At 40.1% G+C, this 13,657-nt stretch overlaps 1 pseudogene; it reads right to left on the bottom strand.

Moving 5' to 3' along the window:
• Window positions 1-7,357: 7,357 nt before the first annotated feature.
• On the bottom strand, window positions 7,358-10,265 carry LOC139455200 (uncharacterized; annotated as a pseudogene).
• Window positions 10,266-13,657: the final 3,392 nt, after the last annotated feature.

Here is a 13,657-nt window from a genome sequence, read left to right as displayed (position 1 = left end):
ACAAGAACGGAAAGTTGGGTGTTCTTATATGAGAGTTTAATTTTTCAATCAAATATTCTGAATGTGTGAAATGGGATGTTAAAGCGTTTTCTCGTCACGCCAAAGATCCGGGTTCGATTTCCCACATCTTCACAATGTGTGAAGCCCATTTCTGTTTTTCCCCGCCCTGTTATTCCTGGAATATTGCTAATGGCGGTGTAAAACAATACTCCTTCACTTACTCTACTATTGCTGTCTACTTATGCATTTCATAACTTTTGAGGTATTATCTACTAAGATATCAAAGAGCATCACATCTCTTGCTCAGAAGTTGTTTGATCAAGGTTACAAGACTCAAAGCCTCAGTAAAGCTTTCAACATGTTTTATGGTGGACAGTTTTATGTTGAGGACATTTCCAAACTTAACGCATCAGTGACAAACAGGAGTTGTCAGTGTTATTGTGGGAGACACACACGGTCTTGTCTGTGTTATTGTAGGAGGCACACACGGTCTTGTCTGTGTTATTGTAGGAGACACACACGGAGCTGTCAGTGTTATTGTAGGAGACAGACACGGAGTTGTCAGTGTTATTGTAGCAGACGCACGGAGTTATCACTGTTATTGTAGGAGACACACAAGGTGATGTGAGTGGTATTTTTTTGGACACACACACGGAGTTGTCAGTGTTATCGTTGGAGAAACGTCCGTAGCTGTCAGTGTTATTGTTAGAGAAACACGAGGAGCTGTCAGTGTTATTGTTAGAGAAACACGAAGAGCTGTTAGTGTTATCGTAGGAGACACACGCAAGGTTGTCAGTGTTATTGTGTGACACACACGGAGTTGTCAGTATTATTGTAGGGGACACAAACGGAGTTGTCAGTGTTACCGTTAGAGAAATACACGGAGCTGTCAGTGTTAATGTAGGAGGCACACGGAGTTGTCAGTGGTATTGTAAGATTTCAGTGGTATGGTAGGAGACACACACGGAGCTGTCAGTGTTATTGTGCGACACACACACGCGGAGCTGTCAGTGTTATTGTAGGAAAGACACACGGAGTTGTCAGTGTTAATGTTGGAGACACAAGGTGATGTCAGTGGTATGGTAAGAGACACACGAAGTTTTCAGTGTTATTGCAGGCGACACACGCGGAGCTGTCTGTGTTATTGTAGGAGACACACACGGAGTTGTCAGTGTTATCGTGGGAGACACACACGGAGTTGTCAGTGTTATTGTGGGAGACACACAAGGTGTTGTCAGTGTTATTGTAGGAGACACACACGGAGTTGTCAGCGTTATTGTAGGAGACACACACGGAGTTTTTGGTGTTGTAGGAGACACACAAACAGAATTGTTAGTATTGTTGTAAGAGACACACATGAAGCTGTCAGTATTGTTTTAGGAGACACACATATTTGTCACTATTGTTGTAAAGACACACGGAGTTGTCAGTGTTAATGTTGGAGACACAAGGTGATGTCAGTGGTATGGTAAGAGACACACGAAGTTTTCAGTGTTATTGCAGGCGACACACGCGGAGCTGTCTGTGTTATTGTAGGAGACACACACGGAGTTGTCAGTGTTATTGTGGGAGACACACACGGAGTTGTCAGTGTTATTGTAGGAGACACACAAGGTGTTGTCAGTGTTATTGTAGGAGACACACACGGAGTTGTCAGCGTTATTGTAGGAGACACACACGGAGTTTTTGGTGTTGTAGGAGACACACAAACAGAATTGTTAGTATTGTTGTAAGAGACACACATGAAGCTGTCAGTATTGTTGTAGGAGACACACATATTTGTCACTATTGTTGTAGGAGACACACACAGAAGACCTGTTACATGCTGTCAGTAGTGATGCAATCCAGATAGTTGTGTTTGTCAAAACTCTGTAAAGCAAGATCTTTCGCCGCTCTTCAGGTGTCATGAAAACTTCCACGTAGTGACAGACGACGCACAAGAGCAGTATTTGTGTCGTCTACACTATATGAGGAAATCAAGAATCCCAAGGACTTATCATTTAGACCTATTGTTTGAGGCCCAATAATGATAGTCAGCGTAAATTCTCAGATATCCAACTGAAACCTCTGACGAAAAAGGTTCCAAGTTTTGTTCGATACAGACTTTTTGAATCACCTTCCAGTGAAACCAACGGATGTTGTTTTAGTAACCTTTGACCTGAACAGGTTTAAACAGTTATATACCCCACGTATCTAGGACTTGAAGCGATACGACATTAGTTCAATAAGCATCGAGATGCAATCTTTGAAATGTATACTGGAGAACAATACGTTTATTTCAACAGTTTTATCAGCAAATACACGGATCACCAATTATACGATACTCTGGGGATGGGATATATAGATGAAATGTTTTATTTCAAAGTAGAAAATTCGATGGATGAAACTACAGCTAAGCACATTGGTGAAAATGGAGAAGATATCTGGACGACTGTTTTCTTATTTAGTTCTCAACAGTGGAAGAGTTTCCGGAAATTTTTTATTCGATCCATCTTTTGACTTCACTTTCAATGGAATGAGGCCATAATGAGATTACATTTTTGGACGTTAAAATTGTAAAGCAAGGCGACCAATTGACAACGGATATTTGTACTATTATTTCTGATGTGGACACAAGAAACCAAAGATTGGGAAAATTAAAGACCTATCCATAAGGATATCCATGTGGAGTGGCAGAAGACGCTGTAAATAAAGCACTGAAAACACCACGGGAAACACGGTTCAAATCAAAAGAAACGGATACAGGCGAGGACAGTCTTCCATGTGTGTACCTATAATCCCAGTAACTGTAATATTGTAACCCTCATACAAGCCATTCTTCCAATTTTACAGCATAGTGAAACTGTGAAAACATGTTTATCTAAGCGTAAACTTACACGCAGCACTAGACAGCCTAAAACCTCAAACAAACCCTTTATCCATGTAAATACTCACTGAACACAAATACCTGGAGAGCTACCAAATGTCTCACACCTCGATGTGGATCTTGCCGAACAGTAATTGAAGATTGTAAATATATATTCTGTCAAGATAAACAATTCACTGTCAACACACAACATAAACTGCCGTAGTAAAGATGTAAGTTCTGTTTTAACATGTGCGGGATGTGGTGAGCATCCTTAGCACATCAATGTCAGGGGAGTCGGTTATGACACATCAATGTCAGAGGAGTCGGTTATGACACACCAATGTCAGGGGAGTCGGTTATGACACACCAATGTCAGGGCGGTCGGTTGTGACACATGAACACAGATCTTGAACACTCCGTATTTTTCTGGCAGTTGGCCAGAATCACACCAATGTCAGGACAGTTGGTCATGAGCACACCCATGTCAGGACAATTGGTCATGGGTACACTAAATGTCAGGACAGTTGGTCATGGGTACACCGATGTCAGGACAGTCGGTCATGGGCACACCAATGTCAGGACAGTTGGTCAAGAGCACACCAATGTCAGGAAGTTGGTCATGAGTACACCAATGTCAGGACAGTTGGTCATGAGTACACCAATGTCAGGACAGTCAGTCATGCGCACACCAATGTCAGGACAGTTGGTCATGGGCACACCAATGTCAGGGTAGTCAGTATTGAGCACACGAAGGTTGGGGCAGTAAATCCCATATTTCCCCTAGGGTAGGCGATTATCCCGACTGAGTCAAGTTACAAATCATCTATACCCTCTTGGACAGGTGATAACAAACACTTACTGTGTGATGTTTCGGTGGATATTGTGGAAGCTACACATCCTGTTCACACTCTCAGACAAGTGATAACATGGAATCACTGGGCGATGTTAAAGTGGTTATTGTGGAAGCTACAAATCACATATACCCCATTGGACATCCTTTTAACACTAAAGATCAATGTCATTCCGAAAGAGACGATCATTGCGACAAATACATTTCCATATTCATGTACCATAAAACGTTCAGAGAGCTTTACTAAGGACTTGAATCCTGTCACCTTGATTCAATAATTTTTTAGCAAGACTTGTATGACGCTTTTTGAAATATTCGTAGAAAGTACATACTAGATTGTACCTTAAAATTTTGACTATTGGAAGTAATCCGTCTTGTCGTACAGTTTTTGGCATAGAGTTTTGTCACTCTGATGTTTTGTGCATAAATCTGAAAATATTTTTCTATTCTTGTTGTGTTCCAACATTAATGTCCAATTTGGGTTATGTGTTGCTTGAAGATACAAGCAAAATGACTTTGTGTTGACATTGATCAATCCTTGTTGATACTTACAAATGTATGTAAAGGATAAAACACAGCACGGTACAGAAGTGATTTCCAGTGATCCATTTATTTCATTTTATCACTATTTCTCATTTCACGTCCTGTGTAATTTGTTTTGGAAGATAATCGAGACTGATTCCTCACTGGCGTTGACTTTTAAATTTCCTTTGATTTATAAAAAATATTCTTGCCAAACTCTCTTGATGAGGCGTAAAATCACACAGCGACCACGTGTGTAAATCAATTAGACCAAGTACAAAGTATTCTGTAACTCATGCTCCTCCAGTTTGTTAAAAGAAATAATCACTTCTGGTTCCCCCCCCCCCCCCCCCCCCCCAAAAAAAAATAAAATAAATAAATAAATAAAAAAAATAACCAGGAAAGCACTCGCACGGACCACAAAACGTTCCACCTGTGACGGTATATGGGACATCCGGGTGAAACATTTTATACAAAGGTAGAACAAGATGAAATTGGTCTTCACTACCATAAACATAGCTGCACCTCTCCAGCTGGAAGAGTGCCGACGTTAGATTGGTGAGTCTACTTTGAATAGTAGTCGTATGAATTCACGGTGACGAGGAACGTATTAATGATGAAATAAGTCACTGATAACAATAACGCTACCCTTCATAGCAGTTCCATGGTGGGTGTGTTTACAAAGGGCATACTTTACCAACACATCAGGAATATCACTGTTTTCGAACATATGATGACTGAATCTACCTGTGACTTCCACTCATAGTCTGGCTCTGTTACGTAATTATGATATTTGCCACAGTGATATGGATGGGGTATTGTTTAAAGCGTCGTAAAATAAATCTTTTACCCAATCAGTGCTTCTATAGATTCAACAATGAATTTCTTCAATGCTCACACAGTTTGCATCTTGGGTATTGTCTAAAGCGTCGTAAAATAATTTCTACCCTATCAGTGCTTCTGTTGATTCAGCCAGGAATTTCTATGATGCTCATACAATTTGCAGCTATCCAAAGTTTTGAATCCACGTCATGAGTACATTATGTCTCTTGTGTTATGACACAATACATTTCACATCAGTTGAAAGTTTTTGTTAAGGTTTGTAACTACCGACAAGATATATAATTAACATCAAAACTATTTTAGAAAAGGTTTTTTATTAACACAGACTGGTTAAGAAACTGTAGTTTTGTCATTTAATGTCCAGAGTTTAGGCCACACATAAACATTTAGAATGTATCTTTATTTTGGGCAAGAGAACAATGAACACACTTCATTAAGGGTCACTTTGAGGTACTTGTGTAATCAATGTAACATGGTGTCAAAGCATGCTGAGAAACTGAACTTGTCTGCTGTCAAAAACAGAAAATAACTTACAGCTACAAGTATCTTTCATCATGTTTTGTCTGTCGTGAGTTGTCTTGAAACTCAGTATACTACAGTATTTGTTAATATAAGGACATGTCAATGTAACTTGCGTGTATATGGGCCGATGGGATTTCATTCAATAAACCATTATTTGATTGATTGATTTAAATGATATGCTGCAATGTTGGCCCTTTATCACTTAGGAAACCATACATGTTAAATACCTTGTGTAATGACACTGACCAGAAGCTCATTAGTGGCGAAGCTAGGACCTTCAGCCAGCAATAACTAAACTGGCTGGTCAACGTGGTCAGTCTTTTAAAATGAGGCAACCAAATGCTATCTTTTGTGCCACATGCACTTCAGAGAGCTTAAAGACCCGTCAAGATCCGGGGTAGAATGGATCGGCTGGTCAGGCTCGCTGATTTGGTTGATGTATGTCATCTTATCCCAATCGCGTGGATCGATGCTAATTATGTCAATTACTTTATTACCCACGTGTTGAAGAAAAGAGGTTTCAAGATACTCAATCCGTACGACACACGTGTGTCGTACAAGGTGAACCTCGTTTTATTCATTTTGATTGGATAACCGTGACCTCTGTCACACCGGGACTACTTTTTCATTCATAACTATCGCGATTCGTCATTCAGTTTTACAACTACATGACAGAAGTGAAAGAATATCACGAAAGCAAGAGGTATTTACAACACTTTATTACACCAAACAAGATTGTCACATGCATTAAATTCGCTTTGCATTCTATATTACTGCAGACATATAATCGAGCTTTCAGGCTATCCATATGCAATGATTGATCGAGGGTCCCAATGAGCGTGACGCACTCGACCACTTTCGCGACTTTCAATTTGATTTAACATAAAAGGTAAGGTGTTGTGAAAAAAAGTCAGTTTAAACTATCTGGACAGATATCTAGACTTCCGTTTGAGGCTCCGGTTGTGCCATCAGTGTCGCCATTCGAAACGTATTTTTTGACATTGCTTCCGAAGTTGTTTGTTTATGAATGCACATACCTGGCAGCACGACCAGATCACTAAATGTGAACATTTCCGATACAAATCATTCGACTTTTAAAATTTTCTTATAGGTGTGCTGTGTACTAACAACAATGCACTTGAATTACCAAAAGTCGAAGAAATTCTGCAAAAAGCATCTTGAACGCCGATGCTGTTATGTTAGCAAACACAACAGTAGGAGCATGTCGTTAATGCGTATGCATAGAAATGTAAGCAATGCTCATATTTGGGCATATGTCAATATTCACTCGTGAACATTCTCTGGTATTTGACCTTGCTTTCTTTCGGTCAGATACCATAGAAAGTCCACTTGTTTCGTAGAAATGGTATCTAACAAGAATAGTGTAGTATTCTCCAATGGATTGACGATACGTTTTCAGCTATGACCTTCAGCCAACAATACCTAAACTGACTGGTCAACGTGGTCAGTTTGTCCTTACATAACGAGACAACCACATGCTGCCGTTTGTGCCTCATGCACCTTAATAAACTTACATACACATTGTGTGTTTGTTTGGTTTGTTTGTTGTTTAACGCCTTAAGTCGCCTCTTACGACAAGCATAGTCGCCTGTCATGACAAGCATGGGTTGCTGAAGACCTATTCTATCCCGGATCTTCACAGTTTTCAATGGATATCGTTAGTCTTATGAAAGCTGAATGTGTTTATCGCATGTATGTAAGACACAGTTAATGTACATATTTGACGGACAGTATGGACTGAATGGAGTGTTTTATTTTGTACAAACAGCACAGGTCATCTCCCATCCATCAACATATGGTGGACAAGGCAGAGCGCCACATTTGGACTCCACCGGGTACAAGAGATGTCCGTTTTTGTCTTCATGGCCTCCCTTTATGGCTTCTGGGTCTCCATCTACACACACATAATCACTTGAACCTGGGTGTGAAGTGGCTCCCCCGAAGAGGTACCCCTTGTATTCCAGATTCCACTGAGGGAAACACTCATTCCTGGCAGGGACCATGACAGCACTCCTCCTGTGACGACTGCGGCACACCACACAAGGTACATCATGTTCATACATGTTTCGTAGTGGAAGAGAGGGATGTTCAACTTGATACTCAGTTCCATAAAGATAACTGCGTGAACCAGTGGTAGAATGATTGGCGTAGATCGGAGAGTCAGGAAGGCACAGAGTTGTCCCTGGTCCACCCTTGGCCGTGTAATGGCTTCCTCCTGCATAACCTGGGAGATTGAAAGGGACTAGCATTTACTTGTGTTTTAGTCAAAACAAATAGTTGCCTGGAAACCAAATAATTTAGAGAATACTTGTGCTCATCATATTGTTAATGCTTTGATAAGTCTTAGTTAATCAAGGTCGCGTGATCCTTATATCGAGAAATATCACGAGATAATGGTAAAATGTTTGCCAGCAGAGATTGCTGACACCAGAAATGTGGATATTCTTCCGGAACATAATGCTGGGCTGCTATCTTGGGCATGGCATGTTTACTGAAGTTGTATGAGATATGTATGCATGATGATCAGGGTTAATCATGGATGTTTTGGAAATCTGCATGGTTTGATGTAACGTTGCCTTATTGTCATTTCATCAACTTGTTATTATGGTATCTCAGTAGGCTTACACAATGCAACTGGCATCAGTCAGGGCTCGCACAAGCAGCCACACACAGATTGTGAATTCACGTCGCTATACAAGTGCACTCATCGTGAACACAATGTTTAACCTCATCTCTTCTCACCATAAATAACATTGCTGACACCAAAGAGTGTTTTTTATATAGGAATGGAGATTAACATACTGTGTCTCCAGTGTAGAGCTAGGTTACTAGTAGATTTAACCGTACAAGAATAAATTTGGAATCGAATGCACAGAAGCATTAGCTATCCAAAATACAATAATATGTGATTTATATACCGATAAATATTGATCGAAAACAATTCGTGTAAAGTACATTCATGATTGTTCATACATGAAATGGAGTATATTCGATATTGGCCTTTTCAAATTAATTTCATATGTCCTAACGAAGAAAGGCAAAACAGAGACCTTACTCAAGAGATGACATGCTCTTCCATTTAAAAAGTTTACTTTGATTCAACTGACACCCTGACAATTTTTAAATGTCTTAAAAACACAGCTATGACCCCATTTGAAAAAAACCCAACTTATTTACTTCCTTTTGACGCTCCGAAAAAGTATCTCTCGAAATGTTTTTTACCTTTATACATGACATCATTTCCTGACGGACATGTTGTCTTTCCCCACCGAGTGAACACAGCTCCTCCACCTGAAAACACATAGATTCCAGTACAGACAAATAAATACATGGCGGGGAGAGACATGCATATTTGATACTTTTCACAGTTTTTTGCTATATTATTCGAAGTACATGAGATAGTGTAAACGGTTGAATACAGACGACGGAAACATAATTTTCATGAATTGAAAGTAATCCTCAGGTATTGAAATCACCATCTTATGTATACCTTCCTGAGATCAGAGACTAAACATACACAGAAACACAAAGGCGTGTTTACCCGAGCTGCTACTTATTGGAGTGGAGGTCACTGGCTGTAGAACCTTCTCCCCCAGATAGAAGCTCAGCAACGACCTCAGCTCATGCAAGAACTGTCAGTTCGTGGAAGCCGAGCATGGAGTAATGACATCAGTTTTGTTTTTCTTCAAGGAAGCACCTCCAAAACACAAAGCAAAGTTGCCACGTCATGTGTTTATAAGTTTCCCTTTTCATTACTAGTGTATTACAGAAACGCACCTAGTCATTTATCTGGTGGAATCAAATGTTTTTTTATGTTATTGAATGCGTAGCAACATGGGTACAATATATATTCTGCAAAACATATCCATTTTTTAAAACAACGGAACACTTGAATCTTAACGAAGATAAGAATGTCCAATTCAGCTACTTATTTAACGTGTCCATATACTTGTCTGTGTTGGTCATCTCCGTATGGACAGCTCCTTTAGAACTTCCGGGTCCAGACAACCTCAGATATTTGTAAGTGGCGACTGAATGAAAACTGTGGTCAGTGGTCAACTTGGTTGATTCCGTGTCATCGTACCCTTGTGCCGTTGATCGTGGTTCAGTCGTGTGTCCACACTCGATATTTTACCGGCCGCCATCATACAATTGGAATATTGTTGAATGTGGCGTTCAACAACGGACAAAATGTCCCTCAAATAGCCCATGGGTTCAACTTCATAGAGAGTGTGCGGGTGACTTAAAACTATATATCTAGTTCCGAACGCAACTGATAACGTGTCTGATTTATAAAACAAATGCCAACCTGGGTCGACAATTGAATAGTGGCCTCAATAGTTGAAAACTGAGTACGACTTGTTTAGTGATTAAAAATAGTGTATGCTTATAAATAATGTTGGACGTGCACGGTTTGTTGTTGAGAACTGCAAGACGAAAAACTCGAAGCTACAAATAACACACCCATCCTGCATACAACTACTCGCTAAGACATTAACATCAATACACATATTATGATCATTTGTAAAGATAATTGAAACTATAGTCTCCTGCTACAAATCCCAGGCAGAGGAGGAGGATGAACGTTGTATGCAGCATCGTCATTGTCTTCATTTCACACCGACAGTGAAGGTAGAGCAGGGAGACATATATACTCATCTACCAGGACCTAACACCTACTCGAATGTCTCTGAACAAATGTTACCAAACATCACATTTGATTGAAAGATAATTATCCCACTCGAGTAGGGTGTGACCTAATCACCAGCCAGGGACGGGTTGTCTTTTTCCAATAGCTCCAATAGCTGCCACATGCAAAGCACATATATGATATTGTTGGAATATAGCTGAAAAGGGCGAAAATCCATTCCCACTCAGTCACTCAGAGGTATCAGATGAACATACATTTTATCCAACCCGTACGAGCTAAGGCTAAATAACTTATGTTTATACTGGTCATTCATTTTATTTTATGTGGAAAACACTGCCATTCGTATTTGTTTTGTATGTTAAATAAAGATGTGTATGTGATTAAGGGTTAACAGATGCATGATGAAACGTTGATATTATCTGTGTTTAGTTATTGATGAATGAGTAACAGAAGAGAAGATGAGACACTGACAGGATACACATCATGCTATGGTGTAATTGGTGTATGGTGTGAGTTGTTTGATAACTGTGCTTTGTATTTACGAACATGAGGTGTTGTATTGTTATTGACAGGGCATTTCATCTTTTCTGGGCCTCATGTAAACAATTACACAAACGCCTTGTCAGCAATAACGGATGTTATACAAGCTAAACTTCATCCGTTAGTAAGCACAATCTACTAATGTTTTCTGAGTTTCATGCAAGTAATTATACAAACATGACATTTTGGTAGATTCCGTGTCAGCAAAAACAGAAATACATGTAAGGTTTTCAAAGCTAAACTTCATCTGTTACCAAGTACGGCGTCACAGTTGACTGCCCGAGTCACAAACATCCACACGCACATACATGTATTGATTTATACACCATGCTCTATCTGCCTACATGAATATGTCCAACTGTTTTAGCGTAAGTCAGACATACAATATACTTTAATTGAGTAAGTCACATGGCTCTACAGTAAATCATACACGGTGATGCAATGTTAAATCTCACCCACAGGTTTCTATTGGCAACATATATTTTAGAATGTCATCAATATTCCGAACGCTTCCACTGTGTAACGCACCTGTCATGACAACAATAAGCACTATTACAGTCACGCATTCGGTAGGCGTCATTACGAATCTCCAACTCTCATTTTTAAAAATGTCAAACATACTATTGTAAATTCTTTCATGGAAGACACACATTTTATGGATAATAACTTCTTTAAAACTGTAAAAAGCGACCGTGCTTGACAACGGTATAAGTATCTATACCGAAACGTCGCTGTTTACAGTATTAAAGAAGTTGTTATCCATAGAAATTGTGTCTACCTTGTCATACGCCAACTTCTAAGTAATGCCTATCAAAGAATTTAATTCTTTCATGGTTTGATACGAGATCAGAAGCGTCGCACATCATCAAATCGTCAACAGATAGTGCTTTCTGTTGTCGCGTGAAACATTCCCCCTCGATCGGTGAGAGTTAAACGGTGCTGACGTCACTGTATCCGGGCTACCGTGGGTTCTGCCGGGTCAGTGTTCCGTACATTTGGAATGTCCGCCACTGGCCATCGTCATTGTAACACTGGCTACATGAGTAGCACTTGTTGTCACACCATGTGCTCTTTTATCATAACTTTTGAGGTGTATTTTAGTAGGGGTAGATGTCATCCTTAATACTGGAACGGGTCGCCCAAATAACACCATTTTGACATGTGAAAAGCATGCGTTTTGTCTCTGACTTTATTATATAAAGCCATGTCTTAGCAGTTTTAAGACACAGTTGATCTTTCACTGTCGTGAGACCTGGCCAGAAGAAAGGCTTTTGTGAGTATAATATTGTGTTATTTCGAGAATAAATATACTTAACAACAAAAGTTCCTGTTACATTGAATAAGATTTAATGCAAAGTTATGTTTTTTACCAAATCTGAAACCATTTCGGTTTGCAACAGATAAAAAACTCCTGTAAGTGTTAAAATGGTTAATCTGCCATAGTGACTTCAGAAAATGCGTGAATTCATAAAACACATGAACATACCAAAATGTCAATTTACAAATCAATAGCGTGTGTGTCCACCTCTGGTTGCGATGCAAGCAACACATCTTCGTCTCATGGAATGGACCAGGCGTCGCATAAAGTCCTATGGGATATCTGTCCATATCTGCTGGAGCATCTCATCCCACGTGTGCTCTATTGGTGAGAGACCAGGGGAGCGACATTCACGTTGTTTTGTTGAAGGGATATAAACATTATGTACAACCTCATAAAGGCTGATGATGAAATGTAAAAGGTTCAAAAATATTTACCCGTATTTGAATAATGATGACTCCCTTAATAGAATCCGACCACGTCAATGTCGGACAAGTCCATTTTATGCACAGGTGAGTATTTCCCACACATTCTCAGTCCTTACATCGATTACCTGCACCTTTTCCCAATGACAATCGTCATATCTCTTCAACCTTTGGATGTGATTAATCGGCCATTGCGTTTCTCTGCGTTGCCTAGCTACATCTATGGGGAACAACTCATCGGACACTCCCTTCTAAAAAATAACGTAGTCTAATAAATGACGTCTCCAGAAAAGACGCCATGATAAAACAATGTTTTATCGTAAAATAAACAACCCTTCATACTATCATTGTTCTTTGCGATTTATCGCGTAGATATTTTATAAAAGGCAATAAAGGATTAATAGAATCAAAATGAAATTATACCCTTAAAAAAAGAAACTATACATCAGAGTGCAACTGAGTTTACGTTTCGAGTTTAGATTTCATAAATATTATAAATAGCGGAATGTAAAGATTAATTAATGCTGTACAATATGCACTGAACAGAAACCATCAGTAACCATCATGGCCTTCCTTAGAGCTGCTATCACTCCATGACAGCGACTGTCACTAGACACCATCGAAGTCCGAACAACAGCCAGAGGGATGTTCTGCCACTTTTGCTCTAGCGCAGCAAACACTTCCTGAAGTGTCTGTGGCGGTGGTTGACGTTGACGGACACGACGGTCGAGCACGTCCCACAGATAGGGGGACAAGTCTGGAGAGCGGGCAGCCCAGGGTAGCGTAGGCACGTTGTTCTGACGCAGAAACTTTGTGCAAACACGTGCGACGTGGGGTCTGGCTTTGTCCTGCTGAAAGATGGCGCCATTGTCGTTGATGAAGGGGACAACGTGGCGCTGCAGGATCTCGTCTCGGTAGCGTAGACCAGAGAACCATCCACTCCTACAAGTGCTGTCCGGCCTCCGTGATAAATGCCTCCCCACACCATGACGTTTTCCCCCTCAAAAAGATCCACTTGCTGAACGCAATTTTCAGCATAATGTTAGTTACGACGTCCGTACACGCGTCCATCAGCATATCCCAGCAGAAAAAGGGACTCGTCTGTGAACTGAACACA

This window comes from Haliotis cracherodii, unplaced genomic scaffold (assembly GCF_022045235.1).
Source record: "Haliotis cracherodii isolate W230 unplaced genomic scaffold, xgHalCrac1.p SCAF_11, whole genome shotgun sequence".
In the NCBI taxonomy this organism is placed as follows: Eukaryota; Metazoa; Mollusca; class Gastropoda; order Lepetellida; family Haliotidae; genus Haliotis; species Haliotis cracherodii.
Note: the sequence above shows the minus strand (reverse complement) of the source record. Positions and strands in the feature narration are given on the sequence as shown.